The following is a 13,795-nucleotide window of genomic DNA, read 5'->3' as shown; positions in this document are numbered from 1 at the left end:
GAAACCTTATTGTTTAAGGTACATGAAGATCTTTTTGCGAGAGTTCCACTTTTTCCCAAGTTATGGTTTCCTAGCAACCATAACACAGCAACCAAGAGCTACATCTTATGGCCTTGGTACCAGTCTCCCCAAGGCCTGTACGTGTAACCCTTGGCTGTCTTAGCTATGGCTGGGCTTCGGAATGCTGGAGGGGCTGGGTCCATATGGTCTAATAGAATCCAGACACTATACACTGCTGCTTGCTAGCAGGCCCATAAATTCACTTATCCTGACATAGATGGAATTCAGAACCGCTGCATCACAGGCTAAGAAGGCACAGATTAAAATTAAAATTAAATTAATTAAAATTAAAACTAAAATTCAGAGGCTATATGTAAGGAATCATTTTAGCACAGATTAAAATTAAAATTAAATTAATTAAAATTAAAACTAAAATTCAGAGGCTATATGTAAGGAATCATTTTAGCCCTTCTCACTCACATAAGCTCTGTTAACTAGTTCCAGTTTAAAGAAAGGCTCATTCACTTGGATCTCTAAAGATTCGGAGGTCCTAAGACTAATCTAACAACATCTATCAAAAAAGTCCAACTGGTTTTGACCCCATTTCTTCAAGAAAGAGGAGGTCATTTGGGTGCTTTCTTATTTGAAGTGAGCTAAAATCATGCCGCAGGCACCCACAGAACCTTTTCTTTAAAGTAATTTAAATGGTTTGATACAATTGGTGAGAGGTCACAGGACCAAAGTTGCAGGCATTCAGTCCCCAAATTAAAGCAATTAACTGTCAGGGAAGTGAAGAAAAGAAAAAAAAAAGGAAAAACAAAAACCACTGGGTGAATTTTTAAAATCTACTTTAAAATTGTTAAATTGTTTGGTTAAGCGAAAACCATAGTTGGGAGGCTTTAATTTTTTAAATGACAATGAAATGTCAAGGTCCAACTGATATAACTGTAGAAGTGAAATAATTTCTAATCATAAAGATTTCAAAGTGAGATGATTCCAACACTCATAAGACTTTTCTATAATAAAACTGAACAGTAGATCTTGCACTGCACTTGGAACACTTTTTTCTAAAAATACTTTTCATGCTCAATAAATTACTTAAGAAGAGTAACATTATAATGATCAGCCTGCAAATATTTTTCCTCCCATAACACGAAGCACAGCAGAATTCAGGATACAGTCATTAGCAACATCCGGAAGTCATTAAAAAGATGAACTTCAGCACGGAGAAGCCCCACATGCCTGAAATTGTTAGCCAATATCTTAAAACTCTCTACCCGAAAAAAAGAAAGCTACTCAAATCTAATTTCTGCTAAAATATGACCAAAATGTTTTAAATAACCAAAATTATCTGATGTCTCAAGATAGTTCACTTCCAAATACCTAAACAACACAGGAAACTATCCTAAGTAAAGCAATTTAAATGTGTGGATCTCTAACAATACTTGTGTCTTTTGAATGCAGTGTTACTCAACCTCAGCACCACTGACTATGGACCAGAAATTCTTTGTCTGAGGGACTGACCCCTGCATTGCAGGACCTTAGCAACATCCTTGGCGTGTCCCACTTAGATGCCAGACATCTCCTTGTATCTAGGTAGATGCTCGATACTTCCCCAGTGCTATGCATAGTTGCTCAGTCGTGTCCATCTCTTTGCGATCCCATGGACTGTAGCCTGCCAGGCTCCCCCGCCCATGGGAATTCTCCAGGCAAGAGTACTGGCCTGGTTGCCATGTAGTTCTCCAGGGGATCTTGCCAACCCAGAAACAGAACCCAGGTCTCCTGCACTGCAGGCAGATTCTTTACCATCTGAGCCACCTAGGAAGCTAGGTAGATGCTAGATACTTCCCCAGTAGAACAACCTAAAATATCTCCAGACATTTCAACCTAATATAACATAGTGATAAATATTTCAACCAGCAAAAAAAATGTATCACCCAAAAGTTGATACCCAAGACAGCTCCCTTCAAATTACTTTACAAAAATATACCCTTCTGCAACTTTGGTAAATAAATAGCTGAGTCATGCACACAGTTTTTAAAGTAAATGGAAAAAATTGCTCTTTTTTAATGTTAAATCAGAGAATTAAAAATGTCCCCAGTATTTCTTTTCTCTCTATCAGTTAAGTCATATCAGTATAACTGTAGAAAATATAAAACTTGTATAACCTAGAGTACAAAGTTGACTTAGTTACTGTCAGAGTCATAACTAAGCAAACATCTTTACTGACTTTCAGCTTTTCAAAAGCAAATCACATGTAAAGGATGCCATGGGAAGAGTGAAATGGTGACTCACAGAATGAAGAAAATGTTTACAAATCATATATCTAATAAGGTACTTATATTGAAAATATGCAAAGAATCCTTATGATTTAATAAAGAGACAGAAACCAAATTGTATGATTTAATAAAGAGACAGAAACCAAAATGAGCCAAGGGTCTAAATAGACATTTCTCCGAAGAAAATACACAATCCGCCAATGAGCACTTGAAAAAATGCTCAACATTTTTATGTATCAGGAAAATGCAAATCAAAATCAAAAGGCGGTATTTCCTCTCACCCATAAAGGTGACTAAAATCAAAAAGATTAATAATAAATGCTGGAAAGGATATGAGAAGTTAGAATCCTCATTCATTCACTGCTGGTAGGAATGTAAGATGGTACGGTTACTTTGGAAAGCAATCCAGCAGCTCCTCAGAAATTTACATAGAATTATCATACGACCCAGCAATTCCACTCCTAGGTATATACCAAAAAGAATTTAAAACAAGTATCAAACAAGTATTTACACTAATGTTTCACAGCAGTAACTATGCACAATAGTTAAGAGGCAGAAACAACCCAAATGCCCACCAACTGACGAATGGATGTAAATAAAATGTGATATATCCATACAAAGAAACATTATTCATCAATTAAAAAAAGAACCAAATGCTGGGACTTTCCTGGTAGTCCAGGGGCTAAGACTCAAAGCTCCCACTGCAGGTGCCCTAGTTCACTTCCTGGTCGGGGAACTAGAACCCACATGTCGCAACTAAGATCTCACATGCTTCAACTAAGACCTGGTGCAGCCAAATTAAATTTTTTTTTTTTTTAAACAGAATGAAGTACAGACATGCCACAACCTGGAAGACCCTTGAAAACAATATGCTAACTCAAAAAAGACAGTCCTGTTTATACGTAATGTGCAGAGTAAGCAAGTCTATAGAGATGAGCACAATAAAGGACAGAAATGGTATGGACCTAACAGAAGCAAAAAATATTAAGAAGAGGTGGCAAGAATACACAGAAGAACTGTACAAAAAAGATCTTTTCACGACCCAGATAATCATGATGGTGTGATCACTCACCTAGAGTCAGACATCTTAGAGTGCAAAGTCAAATGGGCCTTAGGAGGCATCACTACGAACAAAGCTAGTGGAGGTGATGGAATTCCAGTTGAGCTATTTCAAATCCTAAAAGATGATGCTGTGAAAGTGGTGCACTCAATATGCCACAAATTTGGAAAACTCAGCAGTGGCCACAGGACTGAAAAAAAGTCAGCTTTCATTCCAATCCCAAAGAAAGGCAATGCCAAAGAATGTTCAAACTACTGCACAATTGTGCTCATTTCACACGCTAGCAAAGGAATGCTCAAAATTCTCCAAGCCAGGCTTCAACAGTACATGAACCGTGAACTTCCAGATGTTCAAGCTGGATTTAGAAAAGCCAGAGGAACCAGAGATCAAATTGCCAACATCCGCTGGATCATCGAAAAAGCAAGAGAATTCCAGGACATCTACTTCTGCTTCAGTGACTATGCCAAAGCCTTTGACTGTGTGGATCACAACAAACTGTGGAAAATTCTTAAAGAGATAAGAATAAAAGACTACCTGAACTGCCTCCTGAGAAACCAGACATGGAACAATGGACTGGTTCAAAATTAGGAAAGGAGTACGTCAAAGTTGTATATCATCACCCTGCTTGTTTAACTTCTATGCAGAGTACATCATGCAAAATGCCAGGCTGGATAAAGCACAATCTGGAATCAAGATTGCCGGGAGAAATATCAATAACCTCAGATACACAGATGACACCACCCTTATGGCAGAAAGCGAAGAGGAACTAAAGAGCCTCTTGATGAGAGTGAAAGAGGAGAGTGAAAAACCTGGCTTAAAACTCAACATTCAAAAAACTAATCACGGCATCCGGTCCTATTACTTCATGGCAAATAGATGGGGAAACAATGAAAACGGTGACAGATTTTATTTTCTTGGGTTGCAAAATCACTGCAGATGGTGAGTGTAGCCATGAAATTAAAAGATGCTTGCTCCTTGGAAGAAAAGCTATGACCAACCTAGACAGCATATTAAAAAGCAGAGACGTTACTTTGTCGACAAAGGTCCATACAGTCAAAAGCTATGCTTTTTCCAGTAGTCGTGTATGGATGTAAGAGTAGGACATAAAGAAGGCTGAGTGCCAACAAACTGATGCTTTTGAACTGTGGTGTTGGAGAAGACTCTTGAGAGTCCCTTGGACTGCAAGGAGATCCAACCAGTCCATCCTAAAGGAGATCAGTCCTGGGTGTTCACTGGAAGGACTGATGCTGAAGCTGAAGCTCCAATACTTGGGCCACCTGATGGCTAAGAACTGACTCATTAGAAAAAACCCTGAGGCTGGGAAAGACTGAAGGCGGGAGGAGACGGGAATGACAGAGGATGAGATGGTTAGATGGCATCACTGACTCAATGAACGTGAGTTTAAGTAAGCTCTGAGAAGTGGTGAAGGACAGGGCAGCCTGGCCTGCTGCAGTCCATGGGCACAAAGAGTCAGACGTGACTGAGCGACTGAACAACAAATAGAGACAGAAAATGGATCAGTGGTTCCTGGAGACTGGCTGGATGGGCGGGGAAAGGAAGTAAGTGGTATCAGGTATGGGTTTCTTTAGGAGATGATGAAAATGTTCTAAAATTGATGTTTGCTCAATTCTGCAAGTATACCAAATACCACTCAATTGTATACTTTAAAGAACTTAATTGTATGGTATGTATGTTGTTGTTCCGTCACTAAGTCATGTCCAGCTCTTTGCGACCCCATGGACTGTAGTCTGTCCATGGCATTCTCCAGGCAAGATTCCTGGAGTGGGTTACCATTTCCTTTTCCAGGGGATCTTCCTGACCCAGGGATCGAACACACATCTCCTGCATTGGCAGGCAAGTTCTTTACCACCGAGCCACCAAGGAAGTATGCATTGGTTGGCCCAAAAGTTTGTTTGGGTTTTTCCATAAAATGTTACAGAAAAACCCGAACGACCTTTTTGGCCAACCCAATAAATCATATCTTAATAAATCTGTTATCAGTAAAAAAAAAACAGAGAAAGCACAGAAAACTTCCATCATCTTTATCAGGCTTACAGAACAGTCCCAGCAACCCTGACATCTGACAGAAGCTGGAGGTAAAACGGGAAGGGAAGTTGAGAGGAAAGGCAGGTCAGGACACTGATATGCTCATTTTACAGAGGGAAAGGAGGAAAAGGGCGCTGTCACTGGTTGATGGAACTAAATTAGTCTATATCAGCAACAGAAAGATCGAACTATAAATATAAGCATCAAAAATCTGGAGAATAAAGGAAATAAAACACAGTAAGGAAGCTAAACTGTCTTCTGTCATAACAGGAAGTGAAATGAAAATGGCATACAGATTATATAGCAATACAGAGATAATCAGTAGAGGAACTAAAAACAAAAATGAACAAAAGTGATTATTTCTGGAGAGTACAGGAGTGGGTGGGAAAAAAACAAAACAGAACATGTTTTTCACAACAAGCTCATCTTTTCCCTTAGTTTGCTAATACGACATGGGATTATTATTTTGCACATCGTTTTCAGAAACAAATCAAACTTGGCATTACTTGAACAGAAGAATCCACGTGAAAGAAGGAGTATAGCTGGCATCAGGAAGAATACTGTGGTCGATCACCATCAGTGAGTGAAATTGCAATTTCAATATATCACAGCAAAACCGACTCAAGTTTTATAGCCAAAGACTGCATCCTTAGTAAGCCAATTTGGACATGTAACGTGTTAGACCCTTAAGAGAATAAGAAGCGCACACAGAGTCCCTACCCTCTCTGTGGCAGTTAAGAAGCATCATTAGGTCAAAGCTTCACCACGGCAAGAATATTTTAAAAGTCTTAACAACTTCTGGATTACCGGATAGCTCAAACAGTAAAGCATCTGCCTGCAATTGCTGGACACCTGGGTTCGATCCCTGCATTGGGAAGATCCCCTGGAGAAGGAAATGGGAACCCACTCCAGTACTCTTGCCTGGAAAATCCCATGGACGGAAGAGCCTGGCAGGCTACAGTCCATGGGGTCACAAAGAGTCGGACATGACTAAGCGACTTCATTTTCAACAGTTTCTGGATCCAAAGACATCTTAGATGAGAGAAGGCACATGGGGCATTATTCTCCCTGCAGAGCTTGAAGGCCCTTACTTAGTTTTTTAAATGGAGTACAGTTGCTTTACAATGTTGCGTTCGTTTCTGCTATAATTAAAATGAATCAGCTATACGTACACACACATCTCCCTACTTCTTGGCCCTCCCTCTCCCTCTAGGTCATCACAGAGCACCAACTTGAGCTCCCTGCATCGTACTAGCTGTCTGTTTTACACATGGCAATGAAGGCATTTTAAAAACCAAAAGGTGGATATGGAGGCTGATGCCACAGAACTAAGCAGGATTTGCCATCTGGGAAGCAAGACCCACAGTTACTTCAGCATACTCAGGGTGACAGCTCCTGACGCTTGGGACTCTGGACCCCAGGCGGCCACACCGGGGCACTTCTGAGAATGGCAGGTGACAGAATCAGCCATGACGCCGGAGACCAGGCATGACCGAGTGACCAGGGTACCCAAGCGAACTAGGGGCCTTATAGGCATGGAGAGCGATGCCCTGGTTATCAGATCCCAGGGGTCTACCGCACCAGAAAGAATTGGACCCCCATGTTCCCACTCCAAGGATATCCTTGTGTATGTGAGGAGGTCAGGAGGTGCATTTCAGGGACTCCCCTGGTGGCCCAGGGGTTAAGACACAGCCCTGTCACTGCTGAGGACCCAGGTTCAATCTGGTCAGGGAACTAAGATTCCACAAGCTACCCCTGATGGCCAGAAAAAAAAAAAAAAAAAGACCAAACCTAACACATTAGCTCAGTAGTTGGGTCAGACTCCTGTTAAGTCCAAAAAAAAAAAAACCAAAATGCACATCTGAATGTCATGATGAGACTAAGCCCACAGTTCTCACCCTCTCAAACACTGTCCTAAAAGCAAGTGGGAACTAGCTAATGAGGTCCTGGCTGTTCTAGACATTCCATCTTGAAATCTTCTTGTGCCCAGAATGCAGCCAAGAGCTCCCTGCCCAACACAGGAGAGCCGTCTGGGTCAAGAGAGATCTTGTCCCCAGGGTCTGAGGAACCCTGAGATGGTCAGGCTTTGGGCTGGAATGTCTCTCCCAAAGACCTCTGGGGGTGGGGTGGGAAGCAGGGGCAAAGCAGATCCCCCCCTCCTAAGGGCAATTCAGGCTCAACCTGCAGACCTCAGGCCCACCTCCTCTTCTGAAAAGCGAGCACTGGGGACTTTCCTGGTGGTCCACTGGCTAAGACTCTGTGCTCCCAAGGCAAGCTGCCCAGGTTCGATCCCTATCAGGGAACTAAGATTCCCACGTGCCACAAGTGAAGATCCGCATGCTGCAACTAAGACCCAGTGCAGATAAATAAATAATAAAAATGAAATAAATATTTTTTAAAAAAGAAAAGAAAAGCGCGCATTGGATAGAAAACCCCCAACCACTCCATTTCCGTGGTCCTGACAACTCCACAGGGAAGATTCCCAGACCGAGGACTCCTCTGACTTCCTCTCCTCTGGGGCCGACCTGGGGACCTTCTCCAGCTCATCATCCCTGCCACAGATGGCAGAGGAAGCAGGAGCAGGAACCAGAATGGATCTGGGTTTAAAAGGTTAGCCCCTCCTGGCCCAGGAGGCGGGCACTCGGACGACAGAAGGGCAGCCACTGAGAAGGCAGGATATCCTGCCTCCTCCCAGGGCACAGAGAACTGTGTTTGGAGTTTTTAAGGACAAGCAACTGAATCTCCTTCACCTAATTCCCCATCCACTCCTCACCCATCCCAAGCCAAGCTGGGTCCCAGGTCCACCATCTTCCAATCACCTACCTCCTCACTCATCTGTTTATTCATCAATATATTTATCCTTTAGTCTGTAATAACATTCTGCTGTAGAAGCTGGAAATAAATAATCGGGGGGGGGGGGGTTGTTTTTTAGCCAAAGACAATGCCCCCTCCCTTTCATCTCTCCTCCTTCAAAGCGGCCCGAGCCAGGACACACGTGGTACCTTCCTGCTTGGCTCCAAACTGGGACACCCAAACCTCTCTGTAGGAAAGAAACCCTGTGACAACGCCAAGACTCAGAGGGCCTTGGGCTATTCAGAAAGTGCTCGGCTGAAAGCACCTTTCCTCCCACAGGGCTGCTCCCTGAATCATCACTGTGTTCAGCCTCCTTCGGATGTACGCAATTGACTGGCTCTTACATTGTGCCACGGTTTTGTTCTGGTTGTGGGTTTTTTGTTGTTGTTGTTTTTTCTTTCTTGCTGCCATTTCCATGAACTGAGACCCCACTTGCAGCCAAATGCCAGGCTCTAAACTCAGCCTCAGCCCAATGAGGGAAGAATCTCTCTCCACCTAGCAAGAGCTCCAACGTCTTCTAGAAGAATCTCACACAAGTCTGGGAGAAATCTCTGTATACCCACAGTCTAGGCCTTTACGGATGGCTTAATGAGCTCCCTGGAGACCATAGGAACAGTGAAAGTCTTGTGCTGGAGGGGTGTGGAGGTTGGGAAGGGGATGGAAGGGAAAAACCCGCCTGCTAATATTTTGTACCTTTTACACTAGAGCATTGTTTTCTTTTCCAAAACTTCTGTTCCTGCCTGAGTACTGCTTTATTTTTTGAATGCCTCCTTTATTTACTTTTTTAAAAGTTTTTAAATAAGTGACTGGCCTACAATGACAACCGAAAAAAATTTTTAATAGGAATTACTAATTACATAAAACCAGATATTTACAGATGAAATGTGAATCATGAAAAACCGAAGAATTGTGCTGGGGACCTTGCAAATCTGTTTTTCTCTCATCCTACATGGAGGGGGGCGGAAAGGGGAGGACATAATGCAGAAACATTCTACCCATTTGCTAAATTTAGAAAAGAAAATGAGTATGTATATATGCATGTATGTAATACGTACACACACATATACACACAAATTCCCAGTGAAACACTGTTTTATATGTAGGAGTCCACACTGACATATATACACTAACATATGTAAAATAGATAACTAATAGGAAGCTGCTGTAAAATACAAGGAGGCCAGCGTGGTGCTCTGTGACGACCTGGAGAGGTGGGATGGGAGAGGGGAGGCAGGCTCAAGAAAGAGGAGATTTATTTACAATTATGATTGATTCACATTGTCGTAGGGCAGAAAAAACACTGCAAAGCAATTATACTCCAATTTTTTAAATTTTTAATAACATTTAAAAAAAAAAAAGATACAGGAGTCCAAATGACTGGACGGAGTGAAAATAAGGATATTTCTCAGCCACAAGCCCAAACCTGTTGGGATTCAGGAATTCCACAGGACTCTGCACACTGCTCACAGGAATCAAATTCTCTCTGCCCGCTCAGCCCCGTGCCTCATGTACTCTCAGGCAGACGTTCCCCTCCATCACTGGCTTCTGGGCAAGACCTGGACGTGATTCCCATCCCATGCTCCTACCTGCTCTTCTCATTTGGGAAAGCACAGGCTTGAACTTCACCATCTATTCAAGTGCTGTCTCATAGGCAGTAAGCAAGCTCCTTGCAATGTGGAAAGGAAGGAAGAGGGGTTAACAGGCACAGCTAGCTGGCCCTCTGCAAAGCTTTGGGGATAAATTCCTGCCCCAGCGCTCCAGAAGGCCTGGGGTTCCATCTGCTAGTCCACAGAACTGCAGGAATTTCCAGGGGTGGGGGGGGCGGCAGTTAGACCCCCACCCAAACTCCTTTCTGGTTTGTTGGGGCTGTGCTGGAAGAGTGGGGAGCTGGGAGAGACAACTGCAGGGGGACAGGAGAGAAGGTCTTTGTCCTAGCTCTTTGGATGCACATTAGAGTGGAGCTGAATTGTCAGCTAACGAGATTTCCTAACCACATGTTCGCTTTAAAGTCTAGGCCCCCCACTGATTTGATCCCCAGACAGCAGCAGGGGGCAAAGCTGCCTTCAAGCATCCCTAAGGGCCAGAGAATTCCCAGAACAAGTGCAAGAAGGGTTGGAATCATTTCTGCGAGTGGAATTTTAAATGGGTTATCACATTTATGCCTTGGCATCTAGCAATAATGCCATACTCCTACATCTGCTTAGGGTGACGGAGGCAGGCCCAGGGGGACAGAGGTTGTGGGGAACAGTCCCTGTGGGCTTCTGCCCCCACTAGACAACCTGCAAGTTCCCCCTGCCCGCTTAGTTTTTGTTTGTTGGTTTGTCGGCTTGTTTGCTTGCTTGCTTGTAATGGCCCCTGGGATCTACATTCAAATAAGGTGTTACAGGACCCAGCTCAATAACTTGCCCCAACAGGCAAAAGAGGGTTGAAACCAGAAGCATTTTTTTTTTCAGTATCTGATTCTGTAGCCGAACCCAAGATTGTCTTTTTCAAACTATTTATTCATCTGATTACAGACAGGTTTTTCCTTGTTTTTGTTTTTCCTGTACACAGCAGCTTGTCTCTTCGCCTGGAGGAAATCAGCAGTGCTCAGCTGGTGGACCAGAGGAAAAACAAGTCAAAACACATTGACAGCATTTTGCAGATACTCAATGAAATCAATTCTCCTCTTCCACACTTCCGAGTTAGACAACAGCCTCCTCCTAAGGTATATTTCTCTTCCATGCAAAGATAATTACCTAGCAACTTCGGTGTTTACGGCTCCAAGACAACCTGGCTGGCAGAATTCTTTACGGCAGGGTACAAAAGAGCATGTTCCAGAAACTAGCCGTTTACCAAACTTCTGCTACAAGACTCAGCTCAAATTTCACTTCTACCAGGAAGCGTTCCTCCCAGCCTCCAGGTATCTCTTTGTTCAAACCTCCCTCCATCCGGGTATTATTCACTTTGCACACCGGCCATTGGTTTAGCTGTAGAGCGTCCCACTTAGACAAGGTTTCCTCCTCCAAACACAGGCCTGGGTCTCAGCATAACCTCAAGGAAGAAGGAAGGAAGAAGAAACAACTAAAAGCTAATGGGAAAAAATTAAAAAAGAAAACCTAATGGAAATGCAAAAAAAAAAAAAAAAAAAAAAGCCCTAAGGGATTAGATAAGTAGAGTGAAATCTAAGGTCCAGTAAAACAAGGCCTGTTTGAAGCTGAAAACGGCAATCCTACATGCTTTTTAAAATAAAATAGGAGTTGGGAGAATGGAAAGCTGCAGCAAGGGTACGCGATGCGGGGCCATCCTCTGCAGTAGATTCCCTCTAACAGGGAAACATTATTCCAGTGTCTCTCTGTGGCCGTAACTGCCAGTTGCTTTATATTGTCCTTTAATTCCCCACCCCCACAAACGTGGACACTCATTATCCCCACTCTACAGACTCGGAAACTGAGACGCAAGGAGACTAAAGTCGCTCTTTCTGGAACATATCACCCACCTCGTGGGTGACGCTGAGCAGGCACTGGAAGCCAGGTTTTTTGTTTTGGTTTTTTTTTTAATCTCACTGCTCAGGCTCTCAACCTCTACTCCAGCTCAAACAAAGTGGATGCCAAGTCAGCACGCGTGGGTAACCCGATCCGGGCTGCTCTGACTCAGGAATGCCCCACAGCTGCTCCGCGGGGCCGCGCGGGTACCACTGAAACGGGCACCAATTGGCCAGCGTCCGCAAGGGCTCGCGCGTCCTTCAAGACTTGCCAACATACAGGAAGAGGGAGACTCAGAATCAACCTGGGCTGGCTCGGGGACGAAGCCAGAAGATGCTACTGGAAGGGAGGTGAGCTTGACTCCATCAGCGCCCCGACGGCGGCCAAACTGAGAGGGCCTCTGATGTAAGGGGGCCTGGGAGCGCCGTGCGCAGCGGGGCCAGGGCACGAAGGCGCCGTCTGGGCGTCTGTTCCCCCGCAGCATCTCGCCCAGGAGGCCTGGGGAGGGGGCGTCACCTGACAGCAAGCACCAACTTCTCCTAGCTCGGAGGGGGCGCGCGGCAGCCGGGGAGCGGGCGCGCAGCTCTCGCCCAGTGGCGAGGTCTGTAAACAAAAGCGGGGCCCCACACGGGTCCCCCAGCTGGGCGATGAGCCGCGCGGCGCAGCAGCATCCGAACGACCGGGCCCGCAGGCAAGCGAAGCGGGACCGCGATCCCGAGCGAGGATCCGATGCACAGACCCCAGCATCCCGCGCCCGGATCCGTCATTGTCTGCGCGCGCGCAGAAGGCCGCTGTAAACGTCTGCTCCCGGGTCCGCCGGGGGCTCCCGGCCCTGTGTGCCGATCCCCCAGGCTCTCCGCCCCGCGAGTCGGGTCCCGAGCTTAGCACCGATCGCCAAGGTGAGCGCCCAGTCAGCGTCGCGGAAAACCCAGGCCTGGCGGGGTGCACAAGTCAGGGACGCAAACACACACACGAGACACACGCAAGCACACGCACGCCCTCCCCGAAGTTGATAAAAAAAAAAAAAAATCAGCCGACACATACAAAGTGCCGTCGTCGCCGCAGGTCAGCGCTGACCTCCCGCTGCCGGGAAGACCGAATGCCAACGCCTGGACACTGTCACTTCCATTCGGCGCCGGGCACCTGGGCGCCACTGCCCGTCTCCCTCCGGACTGCTCCCTCGAGCGAGGGATGTCTCCCTCGCTTCCCTCTCCAGCTCCCCACCTCCCTCCCCGAGTGTGGGAAACGTGAAAACAATACGAGCAAACCCCGATCAAGGGGGGAGCTAGGACCCGCCGGGAGCCCCAATGTGCGGGGGAGAGACTGGGGTCAGGACGTGCCCGTCACGGGCAGAGGGGCTCCGGGCTTCCTCATCGCCGTCCTCTCCCGGTTAGCTCCGGCCAGCCAGCTCTCCCTCCCCAGGCTCGCGGTACTCACCCCCCGACGCTCGTCCCGGATCTCGGCCACCGGGCCAGGGACAATGCGGGGCCGCCGGGCTCCGGGGGGCTGCGGGCGCGCCGAGGCGTTCGCCTCGCTGCAGAGCTGCGCGCCCGACGGCGGCGGCGCTGCGAGAGCCCAGCCGCGCTCCGAGCGGGCCCCCCTGCGCCGTCCGCCAATGGGAGCCGTCACGGTGCCTCGGCCGGCGGCCTCAAGGGGCGGGGCCACGGGATGCCCGTGGGAAACCAGGCTCCGATTGGGCCGTCTGACAATCGCTCCGCCTCCAGCCGGCCAATCAGAGGCGGCGGATACAGGAGCGGGGCGTTCGGAGTTGGGCTCCAGCGCTCCAGCAGGCGCACGCTGGGTACCCGGGCGGCATAGCCTCCCCTCCGCGCGCGCGCACAGCTTGGAGAGATGCTCGCACCCGCGCGCACGCGCGCGCGGAGGCTGCCTTCTGACCAGGTTCCGGCGGCTCAATCCGAGGAGGGAAGGGGAAGGCCAGCGGAGGCGCGGAGGAGAGGCCGTGGAACGGCGAGGAAGCCCCTAACAAAGCAGCTCTGGGAGGGCCGAGAGGCCTCCGCCTCCTTCCTCCATAGGTCCGCGATGCTGCCTGTCACTGTGCATAGGTGGAGGTGGCCAATGACGTGGAGAGAAGG

General features: G+C 46.8%; 1 protein-coding gene across 2 annotated transcripts in view; it reads right to left on the bottom strand.

The window, feature by feature from the left end:
• The window catches only part of TIAM1 (TIAM Rac1 associated GEF 1), a 451,497-nt gene extending 438,231 nt beyond the window's left edge, over positions 1 to 13,266 (bottom strand). The window contains exon 1 of one of the 2 annotated variants that reach the window (XM_043892676.1): positions 13,140 to 13,266. The gene's annotated coding sequence lies outside the window, so the exon portion shown is untranslated. The remainder of the gene's footprint in view (positions 1 to 13,139) is intronic. The other variant, XM_043892670.1, reaches the window with a different exon arrangement.
• Between the last annotated feature and the right edge of the window lie 529 nt (positions 13,267 to 13,795).

This window comes from Cervus elaphus, chromosome 31 (genome assembly GCF_910594005.1).
Source record: "Cervus elaphus chromosome 31, mCerEla1.1, whole genome shotgun sequence".
Classification (NCBI taxonomy): domain Eukaryota; kingdom Metazoa; phylum Chordata; class Mammalia; order Artiodactyla; family Cervidae; genus Cervus; species Cervus elaphus.
This window is presented reverse-complemented; position numbering and strand designations above follow the sequence as displayed.